This window comes from Hippoglossus hippoglossus, chromosome 7 (assembly GCF_009819705.1).
Source record: "Hippoglossus hippoglossus isolate fHipHip1 chromosome 7, fHipHip1.pri, whole genome shotgun sequence".
Classification (NCBI taxonomy): Eukaryota; Metazoa; Chordata; class Actinopteri; order Pleuronectiformes; family Pleuronectidae; genus Hippoglossus; species Hippoglossus hippoglossus.
The window spans coordinates 24,434,419-24,449,949 of NC_047157.1; the positions used below are offsets into that span (position 1 = coordinate 24,434,419).

Consider the following 15,531-nt stretch of genomic DNA (forward strand, 5'->3'; position numbering starts at 1 on the left):
ACCTTCACATGTAGGCAACCTGCCCATCCACCCTTTGTCTCTACACACGAGTTCTGCTTTGCCAACCAAATCGTAACTAGAAAAGGGGGGGGGGAAGTTTGACGTCAGAACACAGATTTTCACAGAAATCTATGTTTGCCATTCCGTTAACATGCCACAGAATAGTAATTCATTATTTATTGAATAATAAATTCCCACTTTAGTTGAAATAAGTTGGTTGATCAGGAAGCATGAGGTTTTTCTGACAAATTTTTAGGATTAAAAGAGTAGGATTTAAAAAAAACAGCATCATTGGTTTATTACTAACCCTGTGTTGCAGACGGCCACTGCTTCAGCGCCAAAATCAATCCCTTGAGAGTAATCAATGTGTCCGTTTGCAATTTCTCCAGCAGAGCCACAGCTCTTTACTGAAAGAAAGAAAGATTAAAGTCCTCCCTTTAAAAAGGATTTGGTAACACTATGCACAAATGACTCAACAGGCTGGTCAGATATTACCAGTGACTCATCATTTATATGCTGGTAAGACATAATTTACTAAATGGTTCCATCTCAGACAGTGCTGCCAAAACTGATTGTGAAATATGCCCCGTTTAGACCTGGTATCAACGTTGAGGTTCAATCACAACTGGACAAGGTCGTCTGTTCACACCTGACATTAGAGTCCGTCCTGCATGTGTCTCCTGTGACCACTTGTGACTACTTCCCTGCTCTTTATGCAAATAATCACGTACGTAATGTGTTTACCAAGTCCAAATTATTGTTTTCACGCAGTCTGAGTATAAAGAATAATATCAATCATTATGTGTTGATATTGCGACAAAAGATCGTATGGACACTCACGGGGAGGAGTTAAAAATATGTTTGATGATCGCATCTCACAACGCATTAAGGACACAGTTGTGTGCGTTCAAACTTACTTCAAGCACTTGGTGCTGACCACTTGTGATCAGATTATAATAATAATAATAATAATAATAATAATATTAATACCAGGGCTGAATGGGTCATACTGTCTGCTGTTAGTAATGTGAATGTAAAAATCCTGATATTCACTCTGGCATGTCAGCTTCACAGGACTCCAGCTGCCGTCTACACAAGTAACGGATGGGGACCCTCCTGCAGACATGAAGCCAACATTACAGGTGAAAGAAGCCACAGCGCCATTCGGGAACGAATCCAAGAGAATGTCTTTGTCGCTCAAGCCCATGTTGGCTCCGGCCACAGGTTTGGTACAGTTTTGAGCTATAATGGAAAAAGAAAGACAGAAAAGTTTATTCAACCTTTATTTCAACTAGGGTTGCAAAGGGGTGGAAAAAATTTCCGGTAAATTTCCGGAAACTTTCCATGGCAAGTTAAGCTCGGGAATTTGGGGAATTTTGAAAAAAAAATGTTACCGCAAATTAAACGCTGAGCAATAAAAACGTCATTCAAAACTGTATTTTAAAGATGTATGGAATGCAGCACACGCTGCACGTTGAATTTAGAACTTGAATTTAGAACTTGGCTCCTGATTCATTAGCTCTTCCACACTGACCTTGGGCGGCAACGACAAGACCAACAATGAGCAGGAGATGGACGGATGTGAGATCCATGACGAAACGGGACAAGTCCACAAGCTCCATTTTCTGATGAAGGAAAAACATGCGTGAATTAGCAAGGCTCTCACAGTGGAACACAACTGGATAAACACAACCTCACGCTAAAAACACCATTCAAAATATGTCGGATTTAGTCAGCTAACGTGACGGCTCTTCTGTGTCTGGTCTCATCGAGCTTCTTCACACATTGTCCGTAGTGACACTTTCGATCGGGTGAAAATGATTCAACACACCGGTTGAAGCTACGGGTTGAAGGCGTCTCGGGGAAGCTAACTACGTGATTCGTGACTTTATCGTAGCGATTTAAGTGACAGGATCTACGCCGAAATTAGCGTTAGATCCTGGGTGTGGACGTTGTGTTCAACCAGCTGACAGGAAACAAAATGTAAAATTCACATAAATATGCGTAGGGACATGGTTTGTAAGTCGGTGTTCCAGTTTAACTGGGAATCATGGCAACTGGTGATTTGTTGTCTTTATTCCAGATGTTGCTGGTCGGTTGCAGACTCGGCCGCAGATTCGTCATTTTGACAAAGCGCCTGTGTTTGAAGTGCAGTTGAAATAAACATGAAACAAAAACCCATCGAGTTAATATAACATGAGCGTGTCAACATCACAAACGCTCATCAGAAAACACTATAGTTTGTTGTTCGTAGATTCTGTAATGCAAGTGTGGTTTATCTGTGTGTAATCATCAGATGATCTGACTGAAGTGGGTCGAGTGTGTCGTCAACATGACACATGTGTGACGAGGCAAATCTGGAAAACTAACTTAACGTCTTGTTACCACCTGACTCAAGGCTGGCAACAAAAAGGGAGATCACACACACAGATCGACCAGTCAAAAGTAGTTTATTCAACTGAACTCAAACATCATATTTCCTAACTTGTGAGGTGTGTTAGTATGAAGGGCATCAGTGGTGTCAGAAGTGTGTGGATGAGTGAGAATATCGTGTGATGCGTGTTTGTTAGTGCAGCAAACCAAACAAAGGATCCAGGTTCAGGCTGGTGCAGCAGGCCCTGCTGAGAGAGAGAGACACTCCCAGAAGAGCAGACTTGTATGCATTCTGGAAAGGCCCACCCCTATGGGCAGGTAGGTGGCAGTAGCTCCACCCACCAGCACAGAGCAAGGCACACCGGCAGGCAGAATGAGAGGGTCGTCACACCCCCTCCCTTAAGATGGGGGTCCTCCTTTGGATCCCCAAAAGTTGGCAAATACTAACGACTACCTGTTCAATAACTAAACCAACATATAATACTACAGATTTTAATTAACCACAATTAGGCATATTACTGTTAACCTGTGAATGTCTGTACCCCCTGCAGGCAATCTCACCCCTGAGCATTGTGACTCCCCCCCCTCTGCAACTTTGGTACCTTAAGAAGCAATTTAAGAGAGAAGAAAACCAGAACAGACAGAAGGAGACCCTGCAGGGACCAAAAACACAAGTTAACTTACAATCATAGCTCGGGACATGGCATCGGCCACCGTATTTTCAGTTCCTTTTACATGTCGTATATCTAAATGAAATGGCTGTAGGAAAAGACACCAACGCATAAGCCTTTGATTTGGGTTTTGGAGTGAGTGGAGAAAGGTTAGGGGATTATGATCCGTGTACACCACTAAAGGTCTTACTCCACCCCCCACATAAACCTCAAAGTGTTTCAATGCCCAGATGAGTGCCAGTGCCTCCTTTTCGATAATTGAGTAGTTTAACTGGTGTGAATTGAACTTTTTAGAAAAGAAACTCACCGGGCAGCCAACGCCGCTTTCATTAGCCTGCATCAATACCGCACCAGCTCCCACCTTACTAGCATCAGTATACAGCGAGAACGGCTGGTCCATCTGCGGGGCTGCAAGGACAGGGGCAGAACACAACAACGTCTTGGCAGACTCGAAAGCTTCCTGACAAGCGAAAGACCACTCAAACTTAACCTTTGGGCTAAGAAGAGAAGTGAGTGGGGCAACCACTGTGGAAAAATCTTTACAAAACCCACGATAGTACCCCAACATACCCAAGAAACGAGAGAGTTCTTTCTTGGTTGTCGGAACAGGAAACTGATCAACTGCCAATACTTTTGCTCTTAGTGGGCGCACCTGCCCTTGGCCAACTACCTTTCCCAGGTACGTTACTGTTGCCTTAGCAAACTCACATTTTGCCAGATTAATGGTCAGACGAGCCCAGGTCAGACGGTCAAACAGTGCCTGAATGCGCTGAAGATGATTCTCCCATGTGTCACTGTAAATCACCTTGCACCAGATTTGACACTAGTGTCAGTTTATGCTGAGGAGCAGAGAAGACCGTTAAACCCATCCCTCTGACCTCAACACTGGAACCAATGTTGGTCTCAGGAGAGAATGGCAACACAGATTCCACAATAAATGAGTCCAGAGCCCCTGAATCTCTTAATATCTTGACAGGTACTTTCCTCTCACTCCCGACCAGTGAGACATAACCATTAGACACAAATGCAGCATAACCAGGATCAACGTCTTCATTAGCTGAGGAACTTGTCTGTTCTTGAGCCCAACCCGGAACCTCAATTTTTGACTTTAACGAAGGCGGTTTAGTGTGTGCCTGCACGGCGGCAATGACACGGCTCCTTTCTTCGGCACGAAGAGACACAGCAGCCGCAGATGGTTTTCCCGGAAAATAAACAGGCTTTGATATTTTCCTCAGCATTGGACACTCATTTCGCCAGTGACCCTTTCCATGACAGTAATTACAGACCCGATTTGGGTCCAGCTTTCCCCGTAAACCATGCTCTGCTTTACCTGAAAACCTTTCTGTCCCTTCTAACCAAAACTTACCGGAGTTAGCTCTAACAATGCTCCCTCGGGAGCCAGAATCTCCACGACCACGGTTGTCACCAAAAAAACCTTTATGGGTCAGGACAAACTCATCTGCCAATCTAGCAGCATCTGTAACTCTGCTTACTTGCTTTTCCTGAATGTAGGTAACAACACGGTCAGGCAAAGTATTTTTGAACTGTTCCAGCAAGATTAGTTCTTGAAGATCCTCCATAGTATTAACCTGAGAAGCAGCACACCAGCGATTAAAGTGAGTGGATAACTCGCGAGCAAACTCAGTGTGAGACTGCTTCTCTTTTCTGAGTAATCTGAATCGCTGCCGATAGGCTTCCGGTACCAATTCATATGTCCTAAGTACCGCAGCTTTAACCAACTGGTAGATACCACTATCAGTAACACTCAAGGCTGAGAAAGCCTCCTGGGCCTTGCCAGTGAGCACACATTGAAGCAATAGTGTACGCTCCGCGTCCGACCAATTTCGTGCCTCTGCCAAACGTTCAAACAACACAAAGAAAATGTCAGGGTCCCTTTCATTAAACTTAGGAACTAACCGTAAGTTGACAGCAACATCAAATGCCGGAATATGAGGAATAAACGAATCTGACTCTCCAAACTTCTGTGGCTTAGCCGGAAGCTTTCCTTCACTTATAAGCTCCAACTTATATCGCTCCAACTCTAACTGTTGTCTTGCCTGAACATGGGCTAGTTCAGCCTCCCGAAGATGGGCATCTTGTCTTAACCTTTCTAATGCCAGGGTATTTTGATGTTCCTGTTGCTGTTGTAGCAAGATAAGCTCTTTTTGTTGCTCAAATGTAAACCCAAGTCCAGTCAAAACAGGAGCCATTTTGGACATCCTAACTGGCCCAGTTACCCTGGGGGAGGCTACATCTGAAACACTATCCATTTCTTCCGGTGCTTTTAAACTCCCCACTAAGACAGGCAGAACCTCTTTCTCCACTAATTTGTGCTTCAATGTGGCCAACAATTCATCTTTATTTAACTTTTTTGGAAGTTCAACATCGTAATGCTCTGCTACTTTCACGAGCTGATCTTTTTTGAAAGAGTTTAGCAACTCATCGCTTGGAGACTGAACAAAGTCGTCAATGGAAGCCATTTCACCAGTTCCCCTGCCACCTAGAGGCACTTATCAAACAAGCAATTACTACAAACTAATACAAAGTGTTCCACTACTAACTAACAGGGTGACAGGCTGCTTTAAATAAGGAACCCCATCCCTCTGACTAGCTGCCTAACCAGTTCTAGCTGAGTAACTCATCCCTAGACTTCATGCAGGTTAGTGGCAGGATAGATTAAGCACCAAGCCCAGTAACCCGGTTAACCTTCAGCACGCTGAAAATCACCTAGTCAGTCATGGTAGTGCCCCCGAGCAACTGCTCTAACCACTTACTGCACAAAAACAACAAACTAAAACAAAAAAAGGATCAATGAGAGACAACTAGTGCCCCTCATTGCTTATGCCTAACAGGAAATAAGGGTTCCAAATAACTTAGCAGCCCTTACCTCTGCCAGCAGTTTCAGGAACCTACAATTTAGCCAAACATCTGTGTGGAAAAACTCCCTTTAACAAAAGTTACATTCACCACTTTACAATACTACTCCTTTCCGATCCCGGACGAGCCCCCATTTGTTACCACCTGACTCAAGGCTGGCAACAAAAAGGGAGATCACACACAGATCGACCAGTCAAAAGTAGTTTATTCAACTGAACTCAAACATCATATTTCCTAACTTGTGAGGTGTGTTAGTATGAAGGGCATCAGTGGTGTCAGAAGTGTGTGGATGAGTGAGAATATCGTGTGATGCGTGTTTGTTAGTGCAGCAAACCAAACAAAGGATCCAGGTTCAGGCTGGTGCAGCAGGCCCTGCTGAGAGAGAGAGACACTCCCAGAAGAGCAGACTTATATGCATTCTGGAAAGGCCCACCCCTATGGGCAGGTAGGTGGCAGTAGCTCCACCCACCAGCACAGAGCAAGGCACACCGGCAGGCAGAATGAGAGGGTCGTCACAGTCTTCATTGTCTAATAACCGGTTGTGTATTTCTTCTCTTCTGTCAGATTACTACGTGCTGTTGGAACTGAGTCAGTCGAAGGAGTAAGTAAAATACCCTGTGCAGATATGACAACTCTGGCTGATTGTGTATTTCATGTTAAAACAGATTGTGGTCGTGTTACATAGTTTACTATTTGTCCCCATGCGAGGAGTGTGCGCTTAACGATGACTCATCTACAGCGGGTTACTCACAGGATATGTTTCTTTATGATGGCGATGCCGTGTTCAGTGTAGAAAAGGAAATGCTCATCCACACTCAAACCCTTTGACACACAAGCTACGCAAACCTCTTCTAATTCACAACATGGGTCAAAAAGGACACATTCATTTCCTGTGTTATTTCATGCATGGCTGGGTGTGTCTTTGTTCTTTTATAGCTTATTCTTCCTTCTTCATTTAGGAGAAGGCTCCGTTGATGACATAGAAGACTCATGTCATCAAAGGCTTACTCATTTTTTTTTTTAAAAACACTTACGAGGGTCATACTTCTTAATTTTTGCAATTTCTGTTAAAGGCTGAATGTACAAGAAGTAAATATACACAAAGAAGGGAGTTGTGTCTAATCAAGGCACAATATTCAAATTAATATCAATTCATATTTACAATGCACAATATGTAGCTTCTCACTTCCACAACATGTTCTGCAGCACAATGTTTTTACATATAGGCTAAAATATAGGCTCAAAATAAAAACCCCGGAGTGCTTTTATTTTGAAAAGGCAAGTGTTGCAACCATTTGTTTGTGACCTAAATTCATCAGATAAACATCAAAACTCGGGTGAAAGATCCTGTTCTCTGTCTATTCTGCTGTGAACCACAACGTTTATCTCTCTATGACACAAATGTATTTACAACACTCACAGTGCAGAACAAAGTCTAGTTCATGAGCATCAGAGACTCAGAATCAACACCTGCCTCCTCGTGTTCCTCCTCCTGTCCTTCACGCAGCATCTTTATGACCTTTACGACTTAAAGTCTGAAATGACTGCAACCAGCCAGACTCACACTCTGGATAAAGAAAAAACAAACGCAGCTAGCTTGTTGATCCAGCTATGGTTGGCTAGCCAGAAAGGAAGCTAGCTAACTAACAGCTAGTTAGCATGTTTCTTTCTAAATGTAAGGTAGGTTTCCTGTATAGTGAATCCACGCTGTGTGGGTCCTTTTTGACCCGCGTGTGTGTCAAAGTGCTGTGGAAACGGATCATCAGTTTGTGAAGCCTGTTGTTATTCTGTGTTGGGACCATCACCAGACAACTGGGGCGTCTCGAACAACGTCATGTGTTTTACAGTTGACAGATTAAAAACCCAGAAGCTAAAACCAGAAGCTAACACTGCTTCACCATGTCGTTTCGACACGTTTTTTAATACTATATTTATTCTGTTACCCACATCATTAATCTTGTTGTCTGAACGCGATGTTGACGCGGACATGTTATATTAACTCGCGATGGGTTTCTGTTTGAGAAAATGCTTTTGTTTTTTTAACTTTGTAAAAAATGACGAATCTGCCACCCGACCGTCGAACAACGCAACAAGCGCCTCGCCGTGAATGAGACGCGGTTTAAATCGCGTTTGTGTGACGTCACCGTGTTGTCTGTCCGTTAGTTTGGTGACTGAAGAATGTAAACATCCAAAAGGCTGTAAAACTCACCCAGTGGGACGAGGAGGGACGAGGAGAGCCGGAGGAGAAAGCTGCTGTCGCGTCGGGGACTGAGGAGGAAACTGAACCCTGTGTTGTGTATTCTGACGTGCGTAAAAAAAAGGAAGGGCGTGGCTCGGAAAGGACAAACGCTTCACTTCCTGTGCCCGACACGCCACGCCTAGCCACGCCCACTAACCGCACAACAAAGGGCAGACCACATCCTGAAGATTCTGTGGAAATTGAGTTCAAGTAGTGAAACGCGGCTTACTTCCGGTTCAATATCAGTCTCAGTTTTCACATTAGTAGTACTTATTATTAATCATTAACAACCATCATACAAAAAAAAACAATATTGATATTCTAAAAAATATAAATATATACAAAAGTTATAATCCACATTATAAGGCCAGGGCTTTAATAACTGGTGTCCCATATGAAAAGTCTATTCTGGGAATGGCAGAGACAATGTTAAACTGTTTTGAAGTTTCAATACTGTCTGTACTATACTAGGTTCGTTTATTACTCTGATATAACTCGTTTTCATTTTCATATTTTTGGACTCTTAAATGTGATGTCTCCAGACCGCTTGAGGGATTTCTTCCACTTTTGAACGGTTTTCACTTGGGCTTAAAGATAAGTGATTATGTTTCAGTGGTCAAAGGTCAAAGGTCATATAAATCTGTCAAAAACTGTATTTAGAAATATGTACATGGAAACAAGAATGTCACCCAGTAGAGTCCATACCTCCTTATGAAAACACATTTATATTCACTGGATCAGGATTTTTATTTGGCTCTGCACCAAACTGCACAAAACAAATGTCAAAATTCTAACTTTACTTCCAAACATCTACTTCTGCAAAATGCAAGTCACTGAACCGATGTGCGGAACTTGCTTGAAATGAAACTCTACCTTCCTCTTGGGACATTTCCTTTGTCTTGTTTGGTACATTTAAGAACTATGAACAGAAATACCAGTAAGGACGCCAAATAACCCCAACGCAGCAACGTGTACCAGAGTGGTGCCCATGTCTGGAACCTGAAAACAAAAAGCAGATCTGATTAGTGTGACTAAAAAGCTCTTATTATATCCATCAAGGTGGTTAAAGTAAACTGTGTTGTAGTCTGACCTTTTCAAAAGGAGATCAGGACGGGTGTGAATAATTTGTAAAGGCTGGTTTCCTGGTTCAGTGTGGATTTTCCCATTGGTGGTCAGAGCTGGCACTGGTGGTGCACATCCTGTCTGCACAGTCATAGCTGGGTTGGCCTGATGATTAACAAAGACATTGAAATGTTACTCTTTTATTCGCTTTTAGCTTGTGGAATATGTATTTTACAGCAACCTTGAAACAGATCACACCCTGTGAGTATACGCTATGAAGCGTAAGTGTTATAAATGTCAACATGAAGCTCTTGTGTGGAGGGTTTTTAAACAATAATTTGTAATGTTTAGAGATCAAAACATAAACTGAAGCGTGTCTTTCTATTTGTGGAAAATTGACGGTTGCAATGAAAGAGTTGTGTCATGGGCCATATATATTCCTATTTGCTACAGTGTATTTTCTGATATCACCACTAGGGGTCAATAAAGTCAAACTGTGACACAGATTAATTTAAATCTATTGTATAAACAATATATAATCTATTTATACAGTATTCACAATGATGATGTTTATCAATGATCATTCCAATTAATCTAATCAAACAAGTTGCTTGAATGATTTTTTGACAGCTTTTATAAGGGCAAGGAGAGAGGAAGCACCGATCCTGACATTAAAGCCGTAAGAAAAAGTATCTGTACAAGTTTCAGAAAAACTGACCAGAGTTTTTCATTTACCAGGTCAAACACAGACGTCACATTTCGATCACCAATACCAGAAGTTCAAAAGAATGAACAGACTTGTAGCAGTGTCACTTGCCCTTTACCTCTGTCTGCCACTCACCGTATATCAAGCTTCTACAGCCTACAATGGAAAGTATGAATGTAGGTTGTGTTGTTCAGCCTTGACCCATAAAGCTGTGCAATAAACTGACGAAATCAGCAACAATCATCCATAATGACACAAACGATTATACCTACTGTACCTAAAAGGAATTATAAAGTACTATTTTATTATTATTAAGTACAAATTCCCTTAAAGCAACAACTGCCTTAAAGACACTGCTGTCATGAGGACCAAAGCAAGTACAAATGATTTGGAGACTTTATCTTGAGCAGTATTAAGCAGACAAGGAACGTTGATTCTTACCTTTATATTTCTCAGAGAGAATACAACACCTCATCGGTTCTTACCCTGCAGGTTCACAACATAGATACAGCCGCTGTGTGCAGGCCTCAGGACCTGCACGGAGAGGACTCACTCTCCTGACTGCTCAGGGCGTTAGTGGCCACGCAGTAATAATCGCTGTCCTCTCCCAGCGAGCCGCAGTGAAGATACAAGTTTGATGACAGGTGGAGGAGTGAGTCCTTGAAGCGAGTGCGCTGATGCCAGGCGTAACGAACACCAGAGCCCTGTGCACAACCACAGCGCACAGTCACCGGCTGCCCCCAGCACGTAGGCCCGTCACCAGAGAGGTCAAGGGCCACAGTCTGGGTTTGGACAGCGGAACTGGCACAAAGAAGCAAACCGTTTATTTGAATCCCTTCAGGTTGACAGCGTAGAGGAATAGAAGTTTAAACACCCACTGTAGATATTGATAATGTTGTGATTGTAGTGAACATTTAAAGCTGTTCTTACCTTCAGTGATGAGCACACTAACTGAAGTCATGATGTCACTGTTTACTTTATCAATCCCAACCCAGTACGCTCCAGTGTCATCAAACTGCAGATCTGTGACCTTCACAAACAACCCTCTTCTTCCTAAATCTATGACGAGGGATCTGCCTCCGATTTGACCGACATGTTCTGAATGCACTAAAATCGTACAGGTGGTCCTGGAGTCCCCTCGACACCAGTACTTTTTACTGTACAGGAAATGGTTTGTGTCGTATGTGCAGAAAAGAATGAATTCGCCTCCGATATGTGCTGTGATCTGTTTTTAATCACACTGCAGCTGAAGGCTTCCTGAAAAGAAGAGATTCAGAGCTTCTTGGAAACAAGGTGATGCATCTCATTTACATTTCATTACATTTGCAAAGCAGCTACGACAATGAGTTAGTCCACCTGTGTTCAACAAAGAAAACTGAACAACATCAACTATAATTATTTTATTTATTTATTTTCATCTTCCAGTTATGAATTAGGTCACATTTAACTTAGGTTGTGAAATTTGTAAAATCCTCTATAAAATATAGTGAGATTTGAGGAAACTGCATTTTCACCTCAGCTACGGACAGTTTGATTCGTTTTTACACATTTCAGACCCTTATTACACAAACTCACGTCAACGGTGGTGTCACTTGCAAAATTTGACAGTAAATTGAACCAAATCAGGTCCACAGAGGAAGAATTGCTGCAAGTGCTATGTTACCACAAAACCACTAGATGTCACCACCATATTATTATCATTATTCATTATCATTTATATTTATATTTATTTCATTCATTTTATTGCTCCTTCGGCCTGAAGTGAAATTATAAACCAGACTGCCCCAAAATTACAATAAATAAATACATTAGAGTTTTGGCAGAGTTAACCGGACACTAGTTCATCTAAAATACTGGGAACTGGTTTACCATAACAAACGCTTACTGTGGAAATTCAGCAGACAGAAATGGAGAGACCTGGATTTTCCTGTTCTCTTCACCACTCCCTTTGCCTCTGCCTCCATCCCCAACCACATCCCTCCTCTGCTGGTCTTTTCCAGCTGTTCCTCGGGGCTGGAACAGCTGTTCACGCCTGTTTATAAGCGTGCGGCCTCCTCTGTTTGTGGGTGTTTCCCTCTCATTCCTTCTGTGACACTGCAATGCAATCAAACACCCTGGTGACTCCAGGACCCAGGGAGAGACACCAAAGTATGACCAGAGAACCTGTTAGTTAACTCTTGCTTCCTCTCAGACAGTTTTAATAAGTCCCTCACAATAGTTCCTTGATGTGAACGTTGCACCAAAGAGGTGCTCTGTGCAGCAGCAGCAGCAGGGGTCCCACAGCCCTGAACACAAGCCTTGACGACCTCACTCTTCTCCATGACTTGTGGATGAGGACCTCTGTGACCTGACATGAGAGGTGTCATATCCCCGGCAGTGAACAGCCAGCCATGGAGCAGCAGGCCAGGGTACTGAGGACGTTCCTGGCCCAGCTGGAGAGACAGGAGGCTGCCGATGAGGACGCACCGAATGGCTTTGCTGGGGAGTTTTCTGTGAGTTGAGGTTTATGTTACTTTAGTTGAAATATACAGCTGGGGAGTGGTATCGTGGATGAAGCCTCAAAGTTTGTTCTGTCTGAACTGAGTGAGTGTGAGTGAATGTTCTACATTTTTGTTTCGGGGAAGTAACAGGCGGCTGTTGCATAAACAGCTCCAACACCAGACTTGTTCTTCCTCTTCTCACTGATGCTTGTCGTTAAAGGCACATGACCATTAAGACCTGCAGGCAAACGCGGCTGTATTTTAAAAGGTGAGCAGTGCATACATTCATTTGTTTCTCAATCCCAACCATTGCTGCATTTCATGCTACAGTGGCCCGAGCTGTGCTCTTGAGTTTTAGTGCAAAAGTATAAAATCTATATGGAGATAAAGCTTCTCTGACAAACTCAATGTCATTCATTAATATTAAGACAAAAGAAAAACTTCTGCACTGGTCTTCATTATGGGCAGGAACAAGTAAGGAAAGTTAAAAGAGTATCAGATATGTACATTACTGTCGACTAACCAGAGCAACAAGCAGTAGCTGAGGACTGAGCACAATTTGCAGTGATTTCAGGATCTCTAGACATTTCATCATGTCTGTCTCTCCAAATTAAAGCCATAAGCAGGTTCAAACACTCGTCCAGGGGCGGCCCTCTTCCATTCAGATCATTAGTACAGCCCGTACAGCTGGGCCATCAGGACGCTAATGCTTACTGCTGCAAAAGAAAAAGAAGAATAGTGTTAATTTTCAGACATAGTGTAAAAACCCGTACCAACCTGAAGGTTGGCAGTTCGATCCCCATTCTTCCCCATCTGCATGCCGAAGTGTCCTTGGGCAAGATGCTGAACCCTGAATTGCCCCTCATAGAACAAGAAAGTGCTGCTTATGAATGTGTGTGTGTGAATGTAAAACTACGACTCAAAAGTCTCAACCAATTTTACAGATAATAAATCTCAACACATCTTAACAATTGAACAGTTTTAGAATCACTTTCTTCCCCTCTTATATCCCACTCCCCCACTTTGTTCATCTGTTTCTCTCCCTTTCTCCGTCTCACTCCTGTTTCTCCACTTTCTCCGTCTCACTCCTCCGTCTCTCTCCCTTTCTCTGTCTCACTCCTGTTTCTCCACTTTCTCAGTCTCACTCCTCTGTTTCTCCGTCTCACTCCTCCGTCTCTCTCCCTTTCTCCGTCTCACTCCTCCGTCTCTCTCCCTTTCTCCGTCTCACTCCTGTTTCTCTCACTTTCTCCGTCTCACTCCTCCGTTTCTCTCCCTTTCTCCGTCTCACTCCTGTTTCTCCACTTTCTCCGTCTCACTCCTGTTTCTCTCCCTTTCTCCGTCTCACTCCTCTGTTTCTCTCCCTTTCTCCGTCTCACTCCTCTGTTTCTCTCCCTTTCTCCGTCTCACTCCTCTGTATCTCTCCCTTTGTTTCTCTACCTGTATCTCTATCTGTCTTTTTCTTTCTCCCATCTTCTCATGTGTAACTTGCCTCTAACTCTCTCATCTGTCCGCACTGTAGAGTCGCAATGTTTACCGCCTGGAATGCACAGACTTGATTGGCTGAGTAGTATCACGTGGGATGGCTTAACTCGCATGCAATTGGTCTGTGTGCGTTTCTCATCCGCTAAACCACTACCGTAAAGACTACAAAAGCTGCGCTGATTACAAATAGAAGCGCCCCGTCAGGTTTTAAACCCCATAACCTTCTGTTTTGGCTGTAGGTCCGGGTCCGTATGGGACGGCTTCTGGGTCCGGACCCGGACCGCGGTCCGCCTGTTAGTGACCTCTGTTCTACACGATTAAAACCTCATGAGGCGCTCGGGGCAGAGCTGTTTCTCCTGAGTGACTGACAGCTCTGTGCAGGAGAGTTCTTCTGAGGCTTACAACAGTGCCCCCTTGTGACAACTGTGGTGGATAAAAACCTTAAGAACACACACAACTTACTTCAGCATGCAACATTTAGAAAATAGCTGACAGACAGAAAGCTTAGACAGTAGGAAAAGGATGTTTAAAAACAGAAAAGGTTGGAGAAGTCACAAAAGTCACAAAGAGGATCGGGTTTTGTTACTGGTTGGTCTGGGATACAATACAGCAGCCATAAAAGGGAAGCAGCCGTTTCAAGGTGTTAGTCTAAAAGGACAAATAAAACCTTTACCAGGGTTTTTTCTTGATGAAGATGATGATGACACCAATGATACCAGTGATTATCGCTGGTATCATTGGTGTCATCAACGACTATTTTGATGAGACAAATACAAATGTGTGAAAAAGGATGACGGGATATGAGGCCAACAAATGCATCCACCATCCCCACATGAGAAGAGTAAGATTGGGAATGTGGCACTTTGACTCCAGAACTTATTATTATCATTATTTTATTAATTGTTGCTGCTTTCATAAATAACATCTATAAATATCACTCTTATTGTTTTCTTTATAACAATGAAAACGTGTTTATCTCTCTCTCCCCTCTTTTCTCTCCACAGTCGTGCTGCTCATTGTGGGAACTGTTGTGTTTCTCCATAACTTTTAAGGTCTCGACCTTCTATGTAAAGTGCCTTCAGATAATGCAAGTTATGATTTGACGCTATACAAATAAAATTGAATTGAAGAATTCCATGTAATTCGCCAACGTGATCGGCGTTAACTCTTACTTTGTGATCTACTGTGGTTTGATCGACTGAAGTTGAAACTTACTCAGAGTTATGAACACAGTCTGTGTAACGCCGTCACTTCCACTCTCTGTAAATAAAAGGTAGGAAAAAAAGAGATGAGATCATGGAAGAGGACAGAAATAACTCTAACAGGACAGATCATTTTTGATGACTTACCAGGTTTGTCAGTTGGTTTAGGAGCAGCTGAACCAGAGATATAAAGAAAAAGAAAAAAAATTATTGCATGTGACACATAAGCATCATTGGATGAATTCAAACACCGGACATGCAGCATTAACGAGGGCTGAACAATGTTTTCAGGGAAATTCTGAGGTATTAAGCAATGGATATTGTACAATTGCCGAGTCTCACACAAGCACATTAACAGAAATCATAAACGCTAAAGCCACAACTACAATACAAGAAGTGACAACACATCCACAACAGCCACACAACACAATTGCAACCG

The 15,531-nt window shown here is 42.9% G+C and overlaps 2 long non-coding RNA genes across 2 annotated transcripts; both read right to left on the reverse strand.

Moving 5' to 3' along the window:
• Positions 1 to 2: 2 nt before the first annotated feature.
• On the reverse strand, positions 3 to 8,146 carry LOC117764265. Its single transcript, XR_004614354.1, has 6 exons — positions 8,131 to 8,146; positions 6,967 to 6,968; positions 1,535 to 1,625; positions 1,054 to 1,242; positions 308 to 407; positions 3 to 76 (listed from the first exon to the last, which is right to left on the reverse strand). It is a non-coding gene; the product is annotated as an uncharacterized LOC117764265 (long non-coding RNA).
• Positions 8,147 to 12,846: 4,700 nt separating this feature from the next.
• On the reverse strand, positions 12,847 to 14,616 carry LOC117764266. Its single transcript, XR_004614355.1, has 2 exons — positions 14,564 to 14,616; positions 12,847 to 13,124 (listed from the first exon to the last, which is right to left on the reverse strand). It is a non-coding gene; the product is annotated as an uncharacterized LOC117764266 (long non-coding RNA).
• Between the last annotated feature and the right edge of the window lie 915 nt (positions 14,617 to 15,531).